Source organism: Urocitellus parryii, chromosome 1 (assembly GCF_045843805.1).
Source record: "Urocitellus parryii isolate mUroPar1 chromosome 1, mUroPar1.hap1, whole genome shotgun sequence".
In the NCBI taxonomy this organism is placed as follows: domain Eukaryota; kingdom Metazoa; phylum Chordata; class Mammalia; order Rodentia; family Sciuridae; genus Urocitellus; species Urocitellus parryii.
In genome coordinates this window covers 35,691,460-35,718,344 of record NC_135531.1, presented here as the reverse complement: position 1 = coordinate 35,718,344, position 26,885 = coordinate 35,691,460, and the positions used below count along the sequence as shown (strand labels likewise).

Below are 26,885 nucleotides of genomic sequence, written 5' to 3'. Positions count from 1 at the left end.
GACCATGTCTCAAAATAAAAAGGAGATAGAGGTGTAACTCAGTAGTAGAGTGCTCACCTGGCATGTGAGGTCCTGGGTTTAATTCCCAGGACTACAAAAGTATAATATTAGTAACAACTTTCAGATTATCAGTTAACCACAACTTTAAAAAAAAATGCAGTGTCCAACACAAGTTTATGCAGGGGTTGCCATTTAAAACTTTCCTATCAGGTATTACTTGTGGCCCACCTTATTTTCTCCTCCCTTGGAGGAATGGTTGTATTCTCTACTTCTCTACCCTGCTGGGATCTTCAATATCTTCCACCCCAGAAGGAAGCTCTGCACAGGCCTCAGGCTCGACATCTTCCAGCCTGGACTCTTCCCCCAAGTCCCCCAGAGGCCACTCAAGTGCGTGCACTTTCCAGCCACATCCCCCCAGTAGCTATGGCCTTCAAAAATCTTTGCAGCACAGGTTGCCTTTTACTTCCTCTGTGCTTCTGGCCTCTGGGGCTTGCACTCAGCAATTTGTAGGCCCTTGAGCAGAGTTTAAACAGCTACGGCACAAGACATGGTGTCTCCATGTCAGACCCCAGGCACAAAGGGGAGAGCTCTCCTCTGTGGGGCCAAGGTAGGAGCCAAGGTTTAAAATGAAGAAGAAAAGGGGGGAGAAGGAGAAGGAATGAAGAAGAAGAAAGAGAATGAATGGGTGGGAAGAAGGGGAAGAGGAAGAGGAAGAGGAGGAAAGCCCTCAGGTATTTATTGTTTTTCTGCCAATAAAACACTTGAGAAGCCCATTTTTCCTCTGCAGTGTTTGTTTATAGTTCACAACATTCAATAAGAATGATCTAGGGCAGAAGTGGTCCAAGACTTCCCTGTTGTCCATCAGTCTGGGTTTCCCTGGTCATAAAGCTCTGCTTGAGACTCCAGGGCAGAGGCAGCCTTAGGGGGATATGCATTTCAGAGAGACTTTGCTCCCTGGTGGGAACTCCAACACTGTTCCAGGAGAGGCTTCCTCCTCCCTTCCACCTCCTGCATGGAGACTCTCTCCCAGCACAGAGTTTGCCCATCTGGGTGTTATTTTTCCTTCTCAGAAAAGTGGTTTCGTAGAATTATAATGTGATGGTTTCTGAAATTTGAGGTTGACACAATGAAAGGCCTCATGAGAACATTTCTGTATTTCCCATAAAAACTTTATTTAAAAATTATCCTTTAACAAATTCATTATCCCCTTTGTAAGAGGATGTATCCAATTGGTGTTGTTACAAAATTAGCTTCTTCAGGACACATTTTTCTGAGGGTGTTGTATGACTGTGTTAAAGGTTTTACATAAACTTTTTTTTTAATATTACCCTCAGAATAACCCAAGAATGTTGGTAATATTTTATTCTCCAGATTAAAAAAATTAGGGCCAAGAGAGATGAAGGACTTTGCTCAAACACAGGAAGCTAGAAAGTATTGGCACATTTGGGATTCTAACCCATTATAGGTAACAACCAAGTTTGTCTGCTCAGCCACTAAGATGTATCATGTGCCTGGTCACCTCCTAGTGGAAGACAAGAGTTACCCAGAGAACAGGTCTCTAAGGACAGACTAATTTTCCCATTGAAGGGACAGTTTGAAAACTTTTACCTGTAGAACTGATGTTAACCCTTTTAAAAAGACTGAGACTGTTAAACTAGACAAATCACTGAATCAATATAGGAAAATAAAGTCTAATCTTTTAAAAAGTTAATTAATTTATTTTAATTAGGTATATGACAACAGAATGCATTTTGATTCATTGTACACAATTGCAGAACAAATTTATATGTCTTTGGTTGTACAAGAGGTAGCGTCACACAAGTCTAATCTTTTTGGTAATTAAATATATTCAATTTAAAACCATTGGTACCTATGAAAAGCTGTAAAATGTATTTGAGGAAACCATTCCCTCAGGTTCTTTCAGTTGCACTGAATGTCTTTAATTTTTTTTTTTTTTTTTTTTGGCACAGGGAATTGAATCCAAGGGCACTTAACCACTGAAGCACATCCCACCCCTTTTTATGTTTAATTTTGAGACAGGGTCCCACGAAGTTGCTTAGGGCCTATAGCCTTGCTAAATTGCTGAGGCTGGCTTCAAACTCACAATCCTTTTGCCTCAGCCTCCTGAGTTGCTGGGATTACAGGCATGTGCTACCATGCCGGCTGCTTTTAATCTCTCTCCCTCTTTCTCTCTCTCTTTCAAAAAATATTGTTTTAGTTGTTGATGGACCTTTATTGGTTATAATATGTGGTACTGAGTATCGAACCCAGCACCACACACTTGGCAGGCAACTGCTCCACCACAGACTACAACCCCAGCCCCACCTTTAATCTTATTGGAGGGAAAAAGCCATAGAAACCAAAGCAGCATTAATTGATAGACCCTATCATACTTAGAAACTTAAACTGAGGATATTTCAAAGGGTTTAAACTTTATGGGTTTGAAGCTGTCATACAGTGTTATGAGAAGTGAAAAAGGGAAAGAAAGATCACTGGCTTCCAATAGAATATAAAGTACTTAATGGATTTGATTTAGCTCTAATGCTGTGTCCTAGGTCATTCAGATATATGGAGGAAGACACACACAAACACACATACACACCAAGGTTATGCACAAAGTAGAATATTGTGTATGTGTGTTATGGGTCCATTGACACAAAAGGAAGCTAAAAATATTAAGCATAGGCTAAAATCTTCTTGTTCCTGTAATCACTACTCATTGATCAACCACCATGAAATGAAGAATACCCTAACAGGGCTCCTGAGCATCTCCCCAAATCATATATTATAGTTACCGAAGCAACAAATGGTCAGTGTCCAAAATACTCATTCAATGTAGAATTTTATAACGTGGTTTCAGAAAGAGAGGCTACCTTCCACTCCACTTCTGAAATGGCACCATCTCTCATGGAGGTCTGTGTCGACAGTCTGGGGTCACATGCTGCAGACATTTCCCATGTATTTAATTATAACTTAAATGGGACAAGACTACACACACTGCTCAGCAACTTGCTGTAGGTATCTGAGAAATTGTTTTTGACACTTTTCCTTATGTTTGACTTTGGTACAATTATTATCTTAAATACAAGGAAGTTGATTTTCTTTTTCCTTTCAAGTCTTCCAGGAACACTGATACTTCAGGATGGTAACTGTGATTTTCAAGTACCGTAATTGTGTTAAGCACCCTGACACATCCTGTCCTCATTTCCCTCATTTTAGTACATGGCATTGCTTCTCCTTAAAGTGACTGACACAATGGCTAGTTGGTTTAGTTGGATTTGGAATATCCTCAAATATTTCTACCAACTTTATCCACAATGCATTCTCAGTCTAGCTCTTATTTCTTTTAATCTTGCTTGATTTTATTTTATTTTTTCTTTAGGCAAAAATCTTTATTTCTGACACTGAGTTGAGCTTATCTGTGAAGGAGATTCTTGGGTTTGAGAACTACTGTTTGGGACTCAAAAGGAGTCTATCAAAAGTGCAGTTAGGCAGATATTGCATTTGGACAGTATTTATACTTGGATCAATAGGCAAAGCGGCACCTCTTAATTTATTGATAACAAAAAAGTGCATCCTTTTTATTCTGTTTAGCTCCTTGCCAATTTGTTTTGGGTAGGATTCCTCGCACTAGTGTTAAAGTAACAATATTTTAATCACTACAACCCCGTAGGGGCTGATCTGAAATTAGAAACGGTTGGTATTACAAGGGGAAGCTGGGCTCAGTGCTCACGCTGTTTAACATGGGAATCTCTACAGTCTTCATCTGTTCAAAAGTGGAATCAGGGGAACATGAGGCTGCAACATTCTTTATGCCACTGGAAATGAGCTTGTTCTGAAGGGCTTAAAGGGTGGTTATAGGGTTCTGGGTCTAGCCAAAGAATTAAGGACTGCTTCCCCCAGATTGAGGCAAGGCACTTTAATCCCTTGCCTTTTGCCTATGGGAACAGGTAGGCCCTACCTGGAAAACCCCCCCTGGTTAGTGAGACAATCACCATTTACCATCAATTTTACATATTTTCTTAAAAGAAAATGCAGGTGAGTAGAAAAGAATTTTGGAACTAAAGGGATAGGTGGGGGCACTGTGACTAATGAAAATGAGAAGGAGGTTAGGAATGAGAACTGTTCCCATAGACCATGAGATTATTCTCATCCACCTTTTATCCTGGTCAAATGCTCCCAGCTCAGCCCCAAGGCCAGCCTGGCCTTCTCATTTCAAGTCCAGACCTTTGTAGTAAACAGATGTTTGCTCAGGTTTCTGGCTATCCTTTTACATACAGTATATAAAAAGGAAGGGAAATAGGGAATCAGGTTAAGCTGTTTTCTTTCAGTTACTCAGCATGTAGTCACAGGCAGTGGAATTCAGAACCCCTGATGTTAATCTTTGGCATTGCTCTTGAAGTAACTGGACTGATTTGCGTTAGAGGGGGGCGGGTCAGTGAAGGGCTCAGCCTGCTTTGTGGCCTGATGAAAGGGAAATCTCCATTATATGTTGTTCCTTCAAGTACGCTGTTGCCCTGCTGAAGTCAGAGACAGCTTCTCTCTGCACTGAGCTCTCATAAATAAGTAAATAAGTAAATAAATAAATGGTATCTTTTCCAACTGAGCATCAACTTCATACTCACAAACAGCAGAATTTCTCAATCTCATTCATCGTTATCATTGTTATTGACATTTTGCACTGAGTAGTAGTCTGTTATGGGTCTGTCCTGTCATTGGAGGATGTCTAGCAGCATCCCTGACCTCTGCTCAGCAGGTGGTACCCTTTCTACCCTGCACCCTTATACCTCCCATAGTGACAACCAAAAATGCCTCCAGATACTGTCAGATGTTCTCTGGGGAGTACAACACGCCCTAGTTGTGAACCACTGATTTAAACAAAGGGATTGTCCTATGGGGCTGTGCGAAGAGCAAGGCCGTAATAGGGTGGTGTGGTGGAAAAGGAGAAAGATGAAGTAAATACACAGATCCCAATATTCTCTTTTGATGAAAAATAGAAAATAAATTCAAAGGGAAAAAGCGATACACTGCCATATACAATGCTGACTGGTCCTTGGCTTGCAATTTGTAGGTAAGATTTGTTTAACAAATTGCAGCAAGACAGTCCTCTACCCAATATTCACCAGTAGAGCTAGATATATTTTCTTTAGATTGGTCTTTGAGGGTCTGGTTACCTCAGTGGCCAGGAGTAGGAATAATCCACAAAGATGTCAAGCAAAGGTGGCTGGAAGTATGATGCTTCTGTCACCATGCTTTTCCTTTATTTATGTTATTCTACATCTTTTATTTGAGATGCTAATCTTCTTTTTACTATTTAAGAGGAAAAGATAGGAAATGGGAGGATGCTAGATCTCCATGGGTGATGGGGAGGGAGGAGGAGGGATGTCATAAGTGAGATTTGTAGGTGAGATAAAATGTATATAAATCATGTATGGCAGGTATCTCAGCTGACACCATAGATGCCATTTGAATGGCTGAACACACTAGTGTTTCTGTATTGACTAAGTGACAATGAGTCCATTATATTGGAAGCAATTCTATGGCAAATCCTTTAGTAAAAACTAGCAATCACGAATGATTTCTCTTTTTGATAAATACCTCATAGGGCATGTTATGCTTTCCTGCAGCAAATTATGTAGGCAATTAAAAAGACAGTGGAATTCAGTTTGTAATCAACAAAGTCCAGCTTTGTTTATTGAAAATATATTCACTCTTTCTTCTTCATGAATGTAATGGTGAAAACTAATTAAAGTTATTATAAATTGTACCCTTAATATATGCTCTCAAGTTCATCAAGTCTATAATCTAAACAGCCATTTAACATCCGTATTAAGAAATGTTAACAATTTTCTAAAATCCAGAGCTTCAAAAACTTATTCATTTACCCCCATATTGTGTTTTAAAGAGTTTTTCAAGAGCATATACCCCCAAATTTATGATATTAGAGGAACAACTAAAAACGAGACTAAAAACATCACAAGTCAGATTTATTTAATAATAGTAATGTTGCATTGAGATGTAGCATTTGGGCCACCATTTATAGCATGTCTACAAATTCTCCAAAAGCTTCTATCCTTAAGTTAATAGCATTATTGATCAGTTGCATCACTAGTTCATAAACAATTCCTTTCTTTTTCTTCTTAAAAAAAAAAACACCTTTAAAGAGAGCAACTATATCTAATGGAAGACAAAATTGAGGACACCTGCAGTTCACTGGTATAGGCTTTTGCCTCCAGTTTCCATGGTAACCTGCGATCTGTATTCCAATCACACCTTTGAAAGGCTTGTTTTCTCTCTCCATCATGAAAATTTCGCCAGAAGCACTGGAGGTACCAAACATTAAATTTTAGCTTGTTTTTTTTTTTTTTTTTTTTTTTTTTTATTGGAGTGGGGAACAAAGAAAGAAGATAACACCCATAGGCTTATCATGTAAATACAATGGGAACATACAGTCACTAATTTTAAGATGACCACCAAGATAAAAAAAATACCTGAATGGTAAATGAATAATTAGTCAGCATCTCTAACAAATTCTTATCTTGAACAAAAAATTGTATAAACATTTATTAAATTTGATAGGGTAAAAAAAAAGGAGAACTTGGTTATAAAAGTCCACAATTTTACAAATCAATGGTTTTCAACTGGAGTGATTTTGCTTGCTGAGAGAATTTAGTAATATCTGGAGATATTTTGATGGTCAAAATTAGGGAGTGTGTGGGAATTATCCTTTTTCAAATAGGAGGCTGAGAACCCCTACAACTAGCTTCATACACGGTATACCAGCATAAGGGAAATAAATGTTCAAATGAATATAATGCTTTGGAAGCAATCATACTGGTGATTTGCTTCTCTGTTCCTGTGCTCTCCTAATTTCTTATTTCATTTAAATGCCAAATGAAGGTGGTGGGGAAGAAAGAAAGAAAAGAAAATCAAACAAAACTTTCTCTTATCATTCTTTGGTTAAAATGTGAACATTTCCAGTCTGCACGCATTGACCTAATTTGGTGCAGCCTCGTATAAACTGTATGCATTCAGTCAGCATTTCCACTGCAAAACAGCTACCAACATATTGGGCTGACCTGCCATTTCGATTAACTTAAAGTTACAATAATTTTCTTGTTAAGGGAAAACATACTTATCTTTCCCCCATGGAATACAAATTCACTTACCTTTAGTGTGTGTCTATCTAAATGTGGTTACATTTTGTCACCCTGATTCTGGAGGTCAGGCTTGTCCCGAATTAGTGCCCAGGTCAAGAGGGCATCCGCCCTGTAGGACAACCCGCAAGTTGATCATTTTCCTTGGCTGAAACGTAGGCGAACATGAAAATAATCCAAATACAGCCAGAGGGCGCCAAATTGCCGCAAATAAAAGTTCCAAAGGTTCAGACCGGGTTTGCGGGAAGGTAAAATTGACTTTTGTCTAATGAAAGCTACCTTTGCAAACGATGTCACGTTAGGTTATAGTTTGCATTTCCCTTTTGTCAACAGGTAAACACAGTAAACATATCTCCCACCCCTGGAGACTATTTTGTGTCCTGGTATTACAAAAAGTGGCCGCCCCCTAGGATACCTGGACACAACGCAGTTGGCCGCAGCTTTGACCCGGGCGCTTTCTAGCAGCGCTGTGCGGGCTGCCTCAGCCAGCCCTGTCTTCTGAGAACTAACTGATGGCTTCCATTAAAGCACAGAAATAAAAAAAAAAAAAAAAAATAAATAAAAAATAAAAAATCGACGGCCCCTTTGCCGGGCGCTTCTCTTCCCTCCTTCCTCTCCCAAGTCTCAGGCGCATCCTCGGAGGGGCAACTCTGCCTGTCCGGGCAGCTGGACTTTGGCGGTGGCCCTTCCCCAAAACAGCAGCCTCGGGGGGCTCAGCCTTGCGGGGAGCCTCCCGAGGAGCAAGTCTCCTTCGCAGAAGAGCAGCCCGGACGTGCCTGCGGTCGGGGCCACTCTAAACCCGCCGACGTCTGTTCTGATGGGCTGAGGGAACCACCAGGTCTCCCCCAACCTCACTGCCTGCCGGTATAGCGGAATCTCAGCGAGAAGTCTGAAGCCGGCGGGGTTGGGGTGTGGAGAAGGGTAGCTTTTGGCGAGGGCGTCAGTCTCGCCCCTTAAGTCTGAGCGAGAGCCCAGCACTTCTTATTCGACCGTTCCAAATACATGAGGGGGGTAGGGAGGGAGGGAAGGAGGGAAGGATGGAGGAGGAGAGGGGGGAGCGAGCCCCCACGAACAGCCCCTGCGCGGAGGGGGAAGGGAGGGCAAGGGAATGGAGGGCAGCAGAGGGAGGGGGTTTATGAAAAATATGGATAGAGGGCAATTGAGGGGAGGCATGAAGGGCACAGAGTTGGAGGGGAGGGGAGGAACCGGCATGGAGGGGAGCGGAGGCTGGGGGTGACTGCAGGTGGGGAGGGAGGTGGCGGTTCTCGAACAACCAGGAATTGAGGGGAGGCGGGAGGGGCACCGGGTTGTAGGGGTGGGAAGGGGAGCGATGGGAGTGGTGGGAGCGGTGGGAGGGACTGCAGGAAGGGAGGGAGGTGGGGGTGCTTGGATCGCGGGGAGTTGAGGGGAGGAGGGCTGGCAGGGACTGGAGGGGAGGAGAGGGGAGGGAGGGACTGCGGGAGGAGGGGGGTGGGGGCACGGAGGTGGCGAGGAGTAGAGGGGAGGCGGGCGGGGCGCCGGGTTGGAGGGGCGGGGAGGGGAGAGAGGCGGGCGGGGTCCGCGAGCCGAGGGAGGCTGGGCGGGCGGACGCGGCGGGGGAGGGCGCTGGGCAGGAAGGGGAGGGGGAGCGCGAGCGCGAGAAATGCAGAGGCTGCAGCGGCGGCGGCGGCGGCAGTAGCGGCAGCGGCGACGGCGGCGGCGGCAGTGCTCCAACTCGCTCCTAGCTCCGGGCTCCGCCGTCGAGCCGGGAGAGAGCCTCCGCCAGCGGCCAGGCACCCGGCCGGACCACACCAGCGACCCGGGCCCTTTGGTGGCACCGCACTCACCCAGGGGCGGCACAGGCACCCAGAGCAGGTAAGGAGGCACATCTGGTGGCCCCGCTGCCACAGTGGATTCGGGGGCCTCTGTCTCCCCACCGCGCCCCGCCCCACCCACGAAGCCCCTGGGTTCTTCCCCCTACAGCGGGCAGCCGGGATGCGGGTGGATTAGACAGCAGTAGGCGTGGAGTCCCTCCGTGAAGGTTCGGTCACACTTTGGGGATCTAGGGTGGTGGGGGGCCCTAAGGTGGGAGGCTTCGGCCACTCGCGGGGTGGAGAGGACGAGGGGAGTGGCGAGGCTGATAAACGGAGTTTGGGAGGGAGGGGGCTAGCAGAAGGAAGCTGCTGGAGAAGGAGGAAATGCTGAATGCGAAACCCTTGAAGCGCTGGAGTCCCAAAGATTCTGTGGTGGGTTGAACCGAGCGTTTCTGTCATCGGAACCGTTCCCAGCCGGGAGGACCAAAAGGGCAGGGTGTGAGGGGCGCAGCAGAGAAAGATGGAGGGTGGGGGTGGGGTGGGGCGGGAGTAAGGGGAGAAGGAAGAGGAGGAATTTGCTCTGATCGGAAGGGAGAGGGTGGGTTTTTGGTTTGGCAAATGGGCTTCCTTGACCCGTGGGACTCCTGAATCTTGGTTTGGGGTAACCAAGGAACACGAGGTTCACGCGACAGCATGCATCCAGAAGCACATCCAGAGCCGATCAAAGCCCCAGTCTCGTACGTGGCTGAATTGCCTTCCCATCAACCTGTGGGTTACCTCGGAGCTTTTTATTTTTTGAGCCATTGGCCCAGAGAATGAGCCGCACGCCTCCACCGCCGCCCGGGCCTGCGGTGTGCGAGCTGCAGCCTGACAGCGCGCGGCCCTAATGGGGCTCAGCTTCACTGTGCGCTAAGGTTTGGGGTTTAGCAGTTTTTTTTTGCGTAAGGCGCAATCGCCGAAGTCTGACGTCCAGTTCCCGCTCCCCATCGCCAGAAAAATAAAAATTGCGGAACCCCTGGATCCGTTTGCACACACAATGCGTGGCTACGAACCGCATTCTTTTCATGAATATTCATCGAACGCTTGGCTGGGCTCCTTATCTGCTTCCCCAGAGACATTTCCGCCTTGAAACGAACTCGGTGGACAGCCTTTGCCCGAGTAATTTTCACTCTGCTGAAATTAGCGTGGCGTACATGGGTGCGTTTTTAGTGCCTTGTGCAGGGTTGACACACCTCTGTCTTCGCCACGACCTCTAGCTCTTGCTTGGCGGGTTAAAACCAAACACTAGCACTGAGGTGGTCTTCTGCTATAGGGGTGTGGATCAGCCCCCTCCCGCCCCCACCCACCCTTCTGGGAATACAGCCGGGGCTAACCGATCTCGGGTACTGCGGGCAAAATGAATGAATCCGGACTGTAATTACCTATTCCTTTGTCTTGGCCTCGCGCATGCGCTGGAGAGCAGGGTGTGGAGGGCCTGGCAGCCCCATCTGATCTCCCCATCATCCACCCACCCACTCCCTCCGAAGCCTAGGAACAAAGGCTTTTGCCCTAAATGTTTCTTAAAGCCCTGGGACACAAATGACAGCCCCCCCCCCCTCCCCGTGTGTCTATTTCCTCTTTCCCAGGCTATCACTCATCATTTGCTGTCTTACTGATTTCAACCGACCAAAACCAAGATTAGCCTTTATGGCGAGGACAAATTGTGGATTAAATATATTTTAAACGTGCACTGCTATTTTACCTTCTAGAACTGTCCATTGTTCTTTTTCCTGTAACATATCCCTCTACCGGGATGGGTGGCTTTCTTAATTTGCATCAATTAACCATTCCTCTTGACAGAGCTTTGTTGCTGGTCATTTGACTAAAGGACAGTGGTCTCAAACCAGCAGTGGGTGTTGCCCCTAGTAACACCACCTGGGAAAAAATTAAGACATCTTGGCATTTATACGAACAAGATGGCCTACAAAAACCGGAGCGAGAAAATGGTTACCTTGTCAGGATCCTAACCCTTCTGGTTTCTCTTGATTCCCACGCTACTGTTTCATTAAGAGTTCCAAAATGCAAACCCCGTGGAGATGGCAATTAGGACTGCCGGGGTGAATATGGTGAAGTTCTAAGTTCATGATGCTTCTTTTAAAAAAATTTATTTCTACAAAATCTAACCAGAAGCCGTGGTCTATACATTGATGACTGATTTTCTTTCAAATGATGTATTTTCCAGGTTATAACCCTTAAGAATTCTTTTCGGGTTTGTTTTTACCTTCCTAAAGGTGACTTACTATATATATCAAATAGGAGTTAAGTACTACATTTTCTGTAATGTAGTAGGTTATGTGTAAAAAAAAAAAAATTCATGCTGAAGCATTCTCAGTATATACTGGTGCAGTAACACGTGGCGTGAGACGGAAGTCATCTCTTTTGTTCCTTTTAATAAAAACTTGATATTAGCCATGTTTAATATTACCAGAGCCTGTAATTGCTATGGTGGCAGCCTGGCTGTATTCTAGGTAGCATGGATCATTCCTTCTGTGCTGCTTAGTATTGAATGGGTTATTGTGGCTTAGAGGGCTATAGGTGCTTTTTCTTTCTTTCTTTCTTTCTTTTTTTTTTCCTCTTCTATCAGGTAGAATTTAGCAGGGTGGGAATACAGACTAATTTTGTGTTGAAATACAGACTAAATATACAAGCTGACATATGCCAGTATACCTTGAATTCAGGGAGTTTTGAGTTTTTAAACAAGATTATTTAAAAATCAAATATTAGCAATTATCAGTTATTTTGTTTCTACAATTTTATTTATTTATTTATTTATTTATTTATTTATTTATTTATTTATTTATGCCAAGCTTTAGCAGGTAGAGGAAGGGAACTAGTTGAATCTTTTGATAAAATGTACCAACAGTGACTGCATGACAGTGGCCTTATATCTCTAACTGGTACTTAGGCCACCATTGTGGTATAGAGAATGGATCCTTTTTTTCCCCTCCCCACCCACATCACCCTAATTTAAATGTTCAGAGCCCTAGGCATTTAGGCTCTCTATCCTTGGAGGCCTCTTAATAATTCTCTGGAATTACCTGAAAAAACTACATGATGGTTTAAGATCTCTTTAGGTTTTTTCTCCCCCAATTTCACACCAGAACAATTTCACGTCATTTTCTTTCCATGGTTAAAATAACTGGAATATGATACCAGAGAAGAACTTGCCTTTGCAGGAGATTTGATCACTGTAAAATGGATGTCTGTGTCGTTTGTGATAGTTTTGTAAAATATTGCAACATTTAGAACCATTTTTTTTTTATTAAAGCACCATGTATATACACACATGTGAATGCATAGTGTGTATGTACATACACGCATGGATATCTATTTATATTTATGTACAGATTGTAAAAATCTTATTAATGATATGTGCTAAACTAGTTGGTATAGAACATTATTTTCTAGTGGTTTTACATTGGTCTTTGGAAAATAATCAATTTCTGTCTTTCTAAGGATATGCTTAGAAAAGGCTCACTAGTCTACTAATATGCTCATCTTCAATTTCTCCCAATGTATTCCTAAAATAAATGGCTGCCTGGAGTATCTGAAGCTAAGATGTTCATTTAGGGGCTTCAAAACTCATTAAACACTGATGAACTTTCAAAGCTGGAGTACACAATGCTTACTAAATAAAGGACTTATGCATTTTTTTTCTGTTTAATTTTTGTGATCTCTTGTAAAATTTCATTTTTCAAAATATGTCCCCAAAAGACCTGTTAAAAAGTAAAACAAGTATCTCTGGTGTTTGATTCTGTTGAAAGAGACATTTTGATTTGTTCAGGCCTTTCTCACTCAACTCATCTTGACCAAGACACCTTCTTGGTCTTCCTGATGATTGTGTGAACTGGAATCCAGGTAGCTATTGAGGGCAAACCATATGTGGATGCATTGGATGGTCCCTGGGACAGATGCAGAATCCTTATCATCTTTTCAAGTTTTCTCAAGTCAGTCTTTTCCATTTTTTTTTTTTCTGTCTCTTAAGTCTTTAGATAACCTGATGAATGTGAACTTTACGCCTTGAAATTACCATGAAGTTGCAAATAGAAGTTTTTGAAGGATAAAATACTGTCTGGGCATCTGAAAGGTTCTCAGATACCCTAACTTTGGTCCTCTAGTGGAGACATATTTGAAATTCTGTAAGGTGTTGTATGGAGATTTGCCCAGGAGTAGATTGTGTGGTGTCAGGATGGCCACCCTCCTTGAATTTCCCAGGGCTGCTATGTAACTCAAGAGGTGGCATTTAAGTTCTTTTGAGAAAAATATAGGTAGTCTTAAAACCACAGCAGTTCCCAGCCTGCCAGAAGAAGGATTTTGTTACATGCCATTCCCCGCATAGCTATTCAGACAGATAGGTGGCTGTCATGTGATAAAAATTGTCTGTGAACCTTCTCAAGAGTAAAAACAATCATACAGAATCAAATTCTCAACAGGATAGAGTTAAATTTTAATTCTGAGGAGACAACAAGCCTAAGTGGGATTACAACCGCATTCTCCTTTTCCCACTGGAAGTTAGCAGGAGAATGGAGTGGGAGGCCAAGAGAGGCAAAGGGGCCATTTTCCCTCTACTGCAAACTAGGATTTAAATGCAAATCCAGGGATAGCAGAAGCCAAAGCCATCAGCGCCCAGAGGTTGTGATTGAGCAGATTGGAAGTCTAGGAATACATTCCTGAAAGCTTTGGAGACTTAGAAATAGAAACCATCTGTAAGCACAACAGGGGCCCAGGGCATAAGGAAATACTTCAAGATAATATAGGAAAATGGTGCTCAGTGGGGAAGGCAAAGTCCTTACACAACATTTTTTTCCTTATCACTTGAACATTTTATGAACTTTTACTGCTTTTGAAAATTTATTTTGGATATGGTAAGAAGAACTGGGCTTCAATGGCTTGTTTTTTGAATTTCTCCTTGAAATAAATATTTCAACAATTGTGCTTTGTGTAGGGAGTATGACTTTTAGACACTGTGACTTATAGGGTTTGGTGTGGCTGGGGCCAAATTCACCCCGATTAGCCTTCTCTTTCAGCCATTTACTAGCTGTGTGACTTTTGTCAAATTGCTTAGCTTCTTTGTGCCTCAGTCCTCATCTTTAAAATGAGATAGTAATACAGGGTTATTGTGAGGATTAAGTGAAATTGTCAAACAGGGCAAAGCCTCATACATACTCAGTGCATCTTTGTAATCCACATTCATCATAAAATGGGGAAGAACACTGTTTTTCCTAACTTTATCCCCTATTTCTACAGTTATTCACATGCTTGTTTCAAAGGGATCATTATTGCAAGACAGGCTGATGCTGGTGCCTTGGACAGAGTTTGGTAGGACATAGAAGTCAGTGGTTTAGAAAATCCTCCAGGCATAGCTCTGATTCCTTGATTATCAGATAGGACACTTGTAATAGTTTCCAAAGCATACACACAGTAGGTAGAAGGTTGACATAACCTCGGCCTCCACAGTGCATTGGCATTTTTTGAAATGAAAATAATAATAATAATAATAATAAATGATGATGATGTGGTGCAAGTCCCTGAAACTACAGAGAAAGGGTTACTCCATGTTGAGACATGAGCTCAACTTGATTAGCCATATGACCTTGGCTATGGACATAATTCATTTGGATTCCTAAAATACTTAGCTTTGTTATATCTTGAACCAATATGCATTAGTGAGCACTGAAAGAAGTCACTTGGTCATTTCTGGTAAGATTGATAAACCAACCTCAGTATTAAAATTCTGCATCATATATTATCTGGTGACAATCCTCCACCCCTTCACACAGCTGACATAGTGTTCCCATTTCACTTTCCCACATCTTTGCCCCCTCCATACCAGGAAGAAAACTGAAACCTGTACTAGGCAGGAATGTAAAGGTGCTGTTACCTGTTGACAAATCTGTGGAAGCAATTATCCCCATGGAGACCTTAGATACAGGCCTCCTAAAACCATGAAGGAAGTTCTTTGGAATTTCAGGTATTTGGGGTGGATCAATCCTGGAATTGGTCTGAAAATTTCAGGCATTGAATTTAGGGGCATATTCAGATGATTTTTTTTTTTTTTTTTTGTCCTTCTGGGCACATGTGCTTGCTTTTGAGCAAAGGTAGAATCGTTCTAATTTTAGGTAAGATATATTTAATGGTTTCTTTAAGCAAAGTTGGTTTTTGAAAATCTTATGGATTCAGAAGGGTAGTTATAGTTACTCTGCCAAGTTTACCAAAGGGAAAGAGACTATAGTGGTTCTTTATAAAAGCTTCTTTGAAGTTTTTTTTTTTTTTTTAACTTGGGAAAATTAAAGGATGAGGATGGATACTTGGTGATAGTTTATTGCATGCGTGATAACATGCTCAAATTGACTTTTAATCCCCTCAAACAAATTGTAAGACACATTTTATCTTTGAATAAATGAAAAATAGTTAAATAATGTACCTGAGATCCCAATGCTAATAGAAATTGGTGGGACTTAAATCGGGTCTTATGGCTTTCTGCCCTGTTCTCTTCACCAGCACCACACTGTACTGCCTGTGAGCCTTGACATTTCATCTTATATAACATGGACCCTTAGGATAAAATAAGTAACCTCTTAACATATAACACCTTCAATATCCATTCAGATAGAGTTGCACTAAGTGCATAGTTTAAGTATTCAAGCAGTAAGTACAGTAAGTACCTCTGTACCGGAAGTGCTGTTTGTCATAGTGAACAGCCACTCACTCATACTCATTTCCAGGACAATGAAGGTGGTGAAGATGGTGTTTGCTGTTATTGAGGACTGCAACTGAGTGTGGATGTAGTCAGCCTCTTCTCTCACCTCCTGACATTTCACTTGGGGTGGGAGTCACACTTCAAATGCCTCATCTGTGATTCTGCTCTTGGGACATGGTTAGGTGCTTATCCACCTGTTTGCATCTGTGTAACCAGGGTTGCCAGGTTAGAATAAGCCAAGTCCTAGACTTGTTAACCTCCTTTCCTTCTGTCTCTGTGCAGGATTCATTTTCAGAAGGTCAGTGGCTACTTTTAACCACTATCCCAGCCTCAGCCCTTTGTAAATTCTTGTGTCATTGGAGCAGGGTGGAAAGCTCAGGACTAATATGTTTATCTCTAAGATCAACAGGATCTTAGAGAAATTACTGGCTTGCACAAGGTCCCATGAACTCGTTAGTGGCCTAGGGGAACTTCAGGTTGTTTACCAATAAAGCCTCATTCCTGCCTTCCCTCTTTGCTGAGGGAGAGAGGGTAGGCAGAGAGAGAGAGACAGAAGCAGTGTCACATTGAGTCAGACTCTTACTCATTGCTTGCAACACAAAATACAACAGAACAATACAACACGACAACAAAAGAAAACCAAAGAAACCTACCATTCTTTAACCCTGTTACCATTTTTTTTTTTTTTAAATCTCATCTGGGTTCTATTTCTCTCTGACTGTCTTTCTCATAGGGATCTCCTCTGCCCTTTACTATACTACATGTGCTCCTATAGGGAACTTTCTGTAACTAATGCTTTCTGCCTCATCCATTGGCATCTGTCTCCCTTATTTTTCCCGTCTCTGCTTCTTGCGTTGTATGCATGTAATTTTCATATTCCAAAGACTATATGCATGTATTGAAACACCTTTCTTTATAAAATTAAATATTAGTACTGTGTGTTGGTTTTCTTCCTAAAATGAACAATGGGTACAGGGTTGAGTCTGTGGATGGCAGGTACAGATTTCAAAGGAGAGCCAGTTGATTTTAGACTAGTTTGGGTGTTGTAGAATGAGTGGGACAGTGGAGCACCCTGCCATAGAAATCTCAGGAACCTCAGAGCCTCTGGGAATACCAGCATGCTGCTCATCACTGTGCACAGGTGGTGATGGAGACAGCATTTATGCTGATTTCTGGTGCTCTCTGTCTTATTGGTTTGGGAACTGCATACAGCAGGAGATTTCATCTTTTTTTTTTTTTTTTTTTTTTTTTTTTTACTTTAGAATTACCATTTACAGTAATTGGGCTGGTTTTGAGATTTAAAAGAGGTGAATGGTTCTGAAGTAGTCTTTAAAATATGGGACTTGGGGCTGGGATTATAGCTCAGTGGTAGAGCACTTGTCTAGCATGTGTGAGGCACTGGGTTTGCTCCTCAGCACCACATAAAAATAAATAAATAAAGGTATTGTGTCCATTTGCAACTTTTTTTTTTTTAATATGGAACCTAAGTATTTAAGTTACTAAGACAAATTATAGGGCTTAGTAATGAAATTCTTGAAACATATTAACAAGTTAAACTGTTTGTGTGCCTTAAGTGGAGCTTTGAGGAATTTATATTTTTCCAGAGAAACCTGAAATAAATAAGGGCCTGCAGTTTTCATAAGACTTTTTTTTTTTTTTTTTTCCCATGCCAGGAGTCAAACCCAGAGCCTTGCAGACAGTAGGCAAGAGTTCTATCATTGATCTACATTCCCAGCTCCCACTTAATAATTTTTTTATTTTGATACAGGGTGGTTCTAAGTCGCCCAGACTGGCCTCCTTGCAATCCTCCTGACTCAGCTTTCCAGGTTGCTAGGAATACAGGTGTGTGCCACTTCGCCCAGCTTTCTAAGAGTTTTAACCATTACTTAGGCTGATGCAGAAAATGATGTATTACTAAAATAAACTCAAATTAAGACTTCCTTTTTAAGTTGATGAAGAAATAGATGTACAAGAAAAGTTTCTACCAGTTGAACTTTGAGAATTACAAATTTCCCGGATTGCTCAGCAAAGTGACTTTGGAAAGACCCACATCATTTTCCAGCTGATAGGCTATTCAAAACACCTTTACCACACAGACTAATACAAGAGCCAAGTTAAATAGTAGCAAGATCTAATCAACATGAAACAGTGTATCAGAGTGGAAAACAGTGACCATCTCTTCACAGTGTGATCCTATATGGTGCTATATGAAGTCTCCAGTTGTCCAGTTTTCCCAGATGTCTCTCCTAGGCATCTCTGAGCTCACCCTAGAGATTGCAGGGGCTATAGGGATATTTGCTTTCTTTGACATTTACAGGTGTTCTCAGTTGTTTCAATAGGGAAAACAGTATCTGTGTTCTGCATTTGCCTTAGGATTATTAAAGATGATGGGAGAAAAGAAAAAAAAAGTAGAAAATCAGTGATTTACAGGTAAGCAGATCTGAGACAACTCCCGCCTTCTTTATCCTACAGTTTATGGAAGGTTAAGTGACTGGGTGTTTACTAACGACATTAGTATGATCAAATAAGACAACCTGGAACCTTCTTTGAATGATTCCTTTTCCTGAGGGGAAAGAGAAGAATCTCAAGTAACTACTGAGATTCCCAAGCTGAGTACGCAGTGGCTTCTGAGGCTTTGCATGGTCACCAACTTTAGGTAAACAGGGCGAATGCTGTACTAGTGACACAGGGTTTATCAGTGGGGATCTTATGTTGAGATCTCAAACTCCAGTTACCTTGGGCTCACACAATTGGACTTCACAAACCTGGTTTCAGAATTTTCAGTGTTTGATTTTCCTACAGATAGTCACAGGTGTTTGTACCCACTCTCCACCAAAGGTTGTTAAGACAAGACTGACAATGGTCTCCCAGGTGTGTGTTTCTTTTTGTGACTCACAACTCAGTGTTTTTCTTCACCTGATGCAATGGTTGACTAATGAAAGGTTTCAGGGCAGGTTTAGTTATCCTTTCTCTGGTGGAAGAAGCAAAAACAGAAAAATAAGTCATTAATAGCTCACTACATTCATCTCTGCCTTTCTATTGTAACTGGTTTTATTTCTGCTATCCAGAAAGCTTGGGCTTTGGTTCCATCTGAACTAGGGTCTTGGATGTGCAGGGAGGGGGTTATCACAGGAAAACTAAACTGACCACAGGGCACATGGTAATAGCTCGACCACGGAAAACTAAAAAATCATTTCTCTAAGGTAAGAGTTTTAGTTTTATATGGGATGAACTCTTAATGGAAAAGGAGTCCCACTAATTTCTCTAAGATAAGGGGTTTAGCTTGTTGCAACTCTGAAAGCAGAAATTTGAACAAAAAAGATAATTTAACAAAAAAGCGAATTTTATATTCATCTCCTAGGTTACCCCAAATCCATGTTAATTAGCTCTTGCTTAAAAAATCACTTTATTGGGGCTGGGGATATGGCTCAAGTAGTAACGCGCTCGCCTGGCATGTGTGAGGCACTGGGTTCGCTCCTCAGCACCACATAAAAATAAAATAAAGATATTGTGTCCACCTAAAGTTAAAAAATAAATATTTAAAAAAATCACTTTGTTGCAATTTCATCTTTAGTGATGTCAATAGCAACATATTCTTTGAACATATCCTTGTTTCTAGCAGTGAATGCTTCTATGCTATGTCAGGAAGGTAGCAACAGGGGTCAGGGAGAGCAGTTGGCAGATTAGCACACATATTTTTGTTACCTCTTGATCTTGTGTTCTCTAGACCTAGAGCTAGGACTTGGCAGGTTTCATTCCTGTATTGATTCCCCTTGGCTAGGCACATTACCAAAAGAGGATCCTTTGTCATTTGTGTGGTAAGTTCGCCAAGAATCTCAGATAAAGGGCAAAGAAGTCCAGAGTGATGCAATACTGCAAAAAAATGTTAACTGCTATTTCTAAGAAGAGTGAAGAAAACCAATGCCAGTTTTGAGTTGGGTGTGATTTCTGTTGGAAGAGGGTGAGAACTGGAGGAGATATATCTTAAGTAAAAAATACCCTCAGGGTATTAAGATGGTTGTTAATATTAGCAGCACACAGCATAGCAAACCAGCAAGCCCTGACACGTTGGCGGCTGTTTGCATAGTTTACCTGGTGGAAGAAATATCCAACATAGAGCCAAAGTTTTGGCATACTAATGTTCGATGTGGTTAGCATGAGGTCTAGTTGACTGAGACACATTTCCATTTGATTCCAGTAACACATTTAACTACCTCCCAAGCTGAGTACACAGTTCCAGACTTGAGAGAGGAAGAGGCATTTGTGAGAAGCATTTCTTGTTAAATATCAGTGTTGGTAAAACCCTCCTGAAAAGGAGGAAATGGCTACACTGGAGGGAAGTGTCAGCAGGGTAATTTTGCAGCAGTATCCTTGCATAGGAGAGGGGAAAGATCTTCCTTTTTCCTCCTAGGAGTGTCTGGATTCCCCTTATGTGGGCAGGATTTCTGATCAGTGCAATATAGACAGCAAAATCATGTTGTTGTAGGCCAGCGGTCAGTTACCTCTGCCTTCTGAACTCCACTGTTCCAGCCTCATGGTATTTGCAGGGGGAAGTTTGTAAAGGCTGGGAAGATCAGCTTGCAGGAGTAGAAGTGGTGGTGGCTTTATTTCTGCATCAGTCTTCTTGTGCTGCCGTAAGGATGTTACAGACCATGTGGTTTAAGCAACAGAAATGCATTTTCTCACCATTCTGGAGACTGGAAGTCCAAGATCAAGGTGCTGGCAGGGCTAGTTACTCCTGAGGCCCCTCCCCTTGGTTGCAGGTGGTTGTTTTTTTCACTATGTCCTCTCAGTGTGTCCTAATCTCTTTCTTTAAGAATACCAGCCAGATTGGATTAAGGACCATCCTAAAAGCTCTATTTCAATTTCATCACCTCTTTAAAAGCCCTATCTTTAAATACAGTCTGGGCTGCTGGAGGTTAGGCCTTCAACATATGGATTTTAGGGGGATGAGATTCTGCCTGTGACAACTGCTGTTTCATATAAGAAAAGAGAGTCCAGTGAAGAATTTTTGAAGCTCTCTGACTCGGGAAGAAGGGAGTGGGCGAGGGAGATGGACAACCTGGTTTCCTCCTCATGAATCCATGGGAGGCCAGCACAAGGGTCTCCATTTGACACATGAAATGCAGAGAAGTTGATTTCTCCAGGATTCAGAGTCAGGTTTCGGTGTCCTCCTGGACCCAGAGCTTTAGGGAGCTGCACCAATAGGCATTAACACATGGGGAACTTCTTTTCCTTCTGACATTAAATTTGAGGCTTTCCTTCTAGCTGAAGACTTTCCCAAGTGTTATAAGAGACTGAATCAAGAGAGAGAAAGAGGAAGAGTTGCTAAGTGTGTGCAATATAAAGATGTAACCAGACTCAGGCTTTCTAAATGAGAAGGGAATTATTCTGGGGAAGCTTCTTTTAAAATACCCCATCATTAGTGGCAATGATAGGGAGTCCTTCCCTGACGAGATGGCCAGATGTGTAGGCCAGTTTAAAATCCTGTTCTAGCATCTATGCTTGTAGGTATGGATTCAGCCAACAGATTTTTACCAAGGAACAAGTTTTGTTGGACAAAGGCTTGGGGTTGAAGACTTTAGAAGACAGGGGCTCTAACAAGAGCAGGTGTTGGAAGAGTGGGATTTGGTGACAGGTTTATGATTTCATGGGGTACCATGGAGGCAGAAGTAATTGCCAGGAATTGTATGAAATCCTTGATGACTACAAAAACCAAGGCTAATGAATCTTGGGGCCTTTCCAAGCAACAAAACAAGTAGTGATACTTAAAGGGACTCTTTAGAGGGACATTCTAAGCAGATGTGGAAGTGGGTATGTTACACATAGCAACTGTGAGAGTCTCTTTTTAAAGAGCATTTTACAACTTTTGGGAGTGCCTACTCAGGTCATTCAATCATTGCTTTCCTGTTTCATGTTTCAGGTCACGTCATGTGGTATTAACTATGGCAACCTGAGCACGACCTCATTAATCCACAGTGAGATTGAATATGACAATTTAATTTTATTACACTGAATAAACAAATCTCCAGCCCCCAAATAATTGAAAGTTGATGCTCTTTAATATCTTTTATTAAAATTTCCACTGGTGAATGATCTTCTGCATAAAACATGGGGTGTGAGCTACTTTCAAATTTTAAAATTTAAACTTTTTAAAATTTGTGCAAGTCTTATCTTCAATCCATTTCTGGTGGTCCTCTTGAAGTATACAATTTTTTTTTTGTGTGTGTGTGTGTGCCCCCTCTTCCATTCAGGTCAGAAGGCTGGCATATCTGTGCACTGTCTTCCAAGGCCCATCCTTACAGCATTCTTTTTTCTTTTGTAAAAATTTGTTCTAATTAGTTATACATGACAGTAGAATGTGTTTTGACACATTGTACACAAATGGAGCACAACTTCTTCCTCTGGCTGTATAAGGTGCAGAGTCACACTGGTTTTGTAATCATACATGTACATAGGGTAATAATGTCCGTCTCATTCCACAGTCCTTTCCACCCCCACACCCCCTCTCCTCTCCTCATTCTCCTCTGCACAATCCAAAGTTCTCCATTCTTCCCTACCTCCCCCCATTATGCATCAGCATCTGCTTATCAGAGAAAATGTTTGGGACCATCATTCTTTCATTTCTCACATTTGCTCATTTCTCTTCACCTTAAGCTAGGAAACTAGTTTGAAGTGAGACCATCCTTCTCTTGGCAACTACCTCTTGCAAATCTAGTGTAGCATTTCTCCACCTGAGACCTTCCATCCCGACTCTCCGTTACACCTAGAATACAATTCAAAACCCTCCTCTGGTCTGCAGGGTCCTGCATGTTCAATCTTCTGTTTTCCTCTACAGCCCACTTTCAGTCTTCACCCTCCCCACCTCTGTGGTCCAGCCCACTGGCTGCAGAAGTTGCCCCCAGCTCCAAGATCTTTCCTCCTGTTTCTTCTGCATGGGATATTTGTTTTCCCACAGAGTTACTCCTATTCAGTGTCATTTTCCTGAAGATCACCACCCCTCATAGTACTGGGCATTCTTGTCCCTGGGCTCACTAAAACTGATGTGATTATTTAATGTTTCTGCTCCTCTAGATGGAAGTAGCCGGGAGGCAGGGATGTGTCAGCTTTTCTTAGACCTATCACTGTGCCCTGTGACAATTTCTGGTCCATGCTCAGCACTCCATGTTTGTTCAGAGCATGTTGTCTTCATGGAGGGCACATGTCTCCTGAAAGTCACCTTTTGACAGCTGAAATGACTTCAGTATAGGGACACTAAATTTCACCTCATCAGTTGTGCTTACTATGAAGATGAATAGCTGATGAACTCCAATTAGTGTAATTATTCTGTTTCCAGCCAGTCACCTTGGTAGTAAATTGTCCTAAAGCCCTGAGACATTACAAGTAATTAGTCCTGATGGCTTGTGCATCTCAGCTTCCTCCCAAGGTGGAGTCTGGAATGGAGAATAAAATTGTGTGTTATTTGTGGGAAGCAAATAATATTACATTGTGGGGATTTATTGAAAAATACAGTTAGTGAAAGTTGGGGCAGATTTGTCTGTTCTTCCAAGTCACTGAATGTCATTCGTTAGCTCTGGACACCAGTAAGCGGCTTAATCAATGCATGATAGTAACAGCCTTTGTGAAGTCCAGAATATTAGGTCCCTGGATAAGCATGTGATTTGAAATCATCACATATCTGTGAATGGTAAACCTACCAAAGTAACAACGAATGGAGCCCTGGCTCTGTGCTGTTTCCACTTACACTCAATTGTGAGTTTCTAGTTGGGACTTTGTTCATCTGTGGATATCAGGTTGCTAGCCCTGAACCTCTTTCCAATAAAGGGTGAAACAAATGGAAGGGCACGCTCCATGGCCATGTGACCTGTGCTGTACCAATAAGATCTGTTTCAGAATGTGTCCTTGACTTGGCTTTATTTCACACCCAAGAACCAACTTGTAATGAACCATTAGCAAACATCACTTTTTTTTTTCCCCAGTAGAGAGAAGTGCAGTGAAGACATATTTGGGATTCACTTCCCTACCTCCTTGATTTTGAAGGACTCATGATGATCAGAATTCATTTTCCAGTGTCTTATTCTTAAGTGCCATGGGCATCCTCCTCCTTCCTGATGTCCCTCCCCATTACATGCCCCAGGATACTTGGTGGACAGATCTGAAGGCACTTTCCCATAGGGTCAAGTCAGTTTGATTTAAGTTGGGTGGTAGAATAGACAGTCAAGGTTATGGGCCAGGTGTCTCTCTGCAATTGCTTTCTCATCCTAAGCGCTGTTTAGAGACCCTGAGTCACGACATTGCCTCCTGAGTTCTTGCATTCTGAACTTCAGGTGGTGTTTGGGAAGCCTGGACTCATATTGTAGATTACATAATTGGAAAGTGTGATTAGCTGGGAAAAAGTGGTATTGATGATTGAACAGCAATTTATGAAATAAATAAGTATCTAGTTGACCGATTGATATGCTTTTAGATATATATTTCCAAGCAGATGATATTTTTTCTCCCCCTTTTTCTTTGTCTTTTTTTTTTTTCCCTACTTCTGTTGCAACTTGTTAGTGATGGTGATGATGTCATTTTGGTTTAAACTTTTGAATACAAGCAGAAAAGTATTTGTGGCTGCAATAAGTAAGTCCATGGCATGATTATTATAGCTGTTTAAGTCCACTCTCTCCCACCTCCAGGGAACATTAAGGTTGGGGCTCAGTCTTCTGCAGCTGTGCACTTCACCTCCGTTTGATTATGTGAAGATTTTGTTACTGGGTTGGAGGAGTATGATGTAATTTGAGCATTTGAAGCCCTAAGTACAGAATGCATATTTTATGTAGTTAAAAGGTACAAGTATTGCTTTTGTGATGAATTCATTCTTTTTCTTTGGGGAGAGGGTACTGAGGATTGAGCCCAAGGGCACTTTACCACTGAGCTATATCCCCAGCTTTTTTTTTTTTTAATATTTTATTTTGAGGGAAGGCTTGCTAAATTGCTAAGGCTGCCCTCAAAATTGTGATTCTTCTGTTTCAACCTCCTGAGCCACTAGGATTACAGGCATGTACCACCATGCCCACCTGAATTCATTTGTTATGAAAAATTAGTGGCCTTTGGAAGCATATTTCTAGACTTAGCTTTTTAAAAAGAGGTTCAAATGATTCTACAGTCCTCTCTAAGCATATGTTGAAAACTTATTTTTCTGCCCATGAATGAGCAACTGACATAAAGTTTTTCTACTTTATTAAATGTGACCTGGGAAAATGCAAACCACATTAAAATATTGCAGAATTAATATTTATTTATTGATGGAGCTGGGAGACTCAAGGACCTATTATCTTCCTTTAAGGAGATTACAATTGGTGAGGGCAATCAAGTAAACTAGTAATTACAGTGAGATAAGTATTGGTCTGTAGATATGTGGGATAGAGACAGTGACCTGCAGATAGTCATTAAATTAACTTCTTGGATCAATCATTACCTGTACCTTTGCCGTGTTCTCCTGTCTGTCTGTAGTCTGTCTGTAGATTCCTTTTGCCTGACAAAGCCATGCGAGTTATCCCAAGTTCAATTGGCTATTATTTAAAGAGATTTATGTAAATATCACTTTAGAGAATATGGGAGAATTCAGGATCGATTACATTTAGTTCAAAGATCTTAATTACAACATAGAAAAGACATTTAAGTATCTTAAGTGCCTATCAAAACCCTAGTGCTTTGGGATAAGAAATTGAAGGGAAAGTCTCCAAGAACAGCCAGTTGTTGATGCAGAGTGAGAATATGTCTCGCATCTGGGTGTCCTCACACCTGGGCCTCCCTGGGAGTTGTCCCCAGGCAGTGCTCTCCTGACAGTCTAACTGTGGTAAGACAGGCTGCTCCCTTGAGAAACAGGAAGAATTGCTATGGACCTGTCTTCAAAATTCTGAGAAATGCTTGCAATAGGTTTTTGAATTTTTGCTGTAGGGCGCTTCTTTCCCAGTCCAAGAAATGAATGGTAAGAAGGATGCTGACTCTAGGAAGACAAGTTGGGGTGCATGAAAATAACTGCAATGGCAGTGACATACAGTGAAGGAGGGTGTTTCTATACAAATAAAACATTTGTTTTGATAAAACATGCTTTTAAAGTGTTAATCCCAGAGTTTCCATAGTGGGCTAGGTGTGTTCGCACCACCAATATTGACAGCATTTCCATTAATGATTTGCATAGGAGATGTGGAGGCCACTTTTGCTCTACAGTGCTGGTTTCTCTTAGCTCTTGAATTGCAAGACTCTTGACCATGATCTTTTTTTTTTTCCCCCCTAACATCTCAACAAATTAAGAGTGAAGTTGATAACTGATCTCCTATCACTGCTCTTGTCTGGCTTTCACCATCCAGTCTGATCTGTATTCCCCAGCATCTGATTCTCCATCTCATGGGAAACTCTTTGGAGGCTGGAACCCCATCTGCCTGGTTTTTGTTTTCTTAGAACTTCAGATAGTCCTTGGCCCACAGCAATTGCTCGATGTGAATCGATGCGTTCATTTTTGAGCCCATTCTGCTTTGGGAGAAGAAAAACAGAGAAAATAAAAAATGGTTTATTAATGCATGTATTTAAATCAATGTTTATTTTATACTTGTGGGGTTCTTGGGCAAATCATCCAGGGAGTTAGGTTTTTTGTTGATAAATGGGAATCAAAACATTTCACTCTTTGTCACTATTCTCTCTTACCTAGTCCAATGGCAAATGAATATATCCTGAGAGCATGTCCTGAAGTTTTCATGTCGCTATTGAAAACAGCAAGACACATTTTAATAAGAGGAACAAAGGATTTATATCAAGATCCAGACACCTGAAGGTCGAGTGGTTCAAATATGCTAGCACCTTCTTTGAGTTAGATCCATCTCTTAAATACTTTTTAGTAGGTCATCCTGATGTAAGTGAATTGTAATTCTGCAAATAAAAAAAGCTGCTTGTGCTACTGTGTAATTCCCCTGGAATTTTTAAAAGCTGGGGTTTTTCTGTATACTCTGAAAGTTTGGTAGTGGAATCTTTCAGCCCATGCTCCAGTAAACAACCAAGAATTCTTCACAGAGTGGTAGTCAGGAACACTGGTAAGGCTGTCCAGTTAGGGCCTCCAAGAAACCCTCCTGTGCTCATCGGGAACATTTCCTGAGTCAAGGCACAGACTGGTTCTGTTCTTAACATTAGCGTCTTGGGTGATTTTCATTTTAAAAA

At 41.8% G+C, this 26,885-nt stretch overlaps 1 protein-coding gene across 1 annotated transcript in view; it reads left to right on the top strand.

The window, feature by feature from the left end:
* Positions 1 to 8,847: 8,847 nt before the first annotated feature.
* Basp1 (brain abundant membrane attached signal protein 1) overlaps positions 8,848 to 26,885 on the top strand; it is a 51,540-nt gene continuing 33,502 nt past the window's right edge. The window contains exon 1 of the mRNA XM_026393618.2: positions 8,848 to 9,011. The gene's annotated coding sequence lies outside the window, so the exon portion shown is untranslated. The remainder of the gene's footprint in view (positions 9,012 to 26,885) is intronic.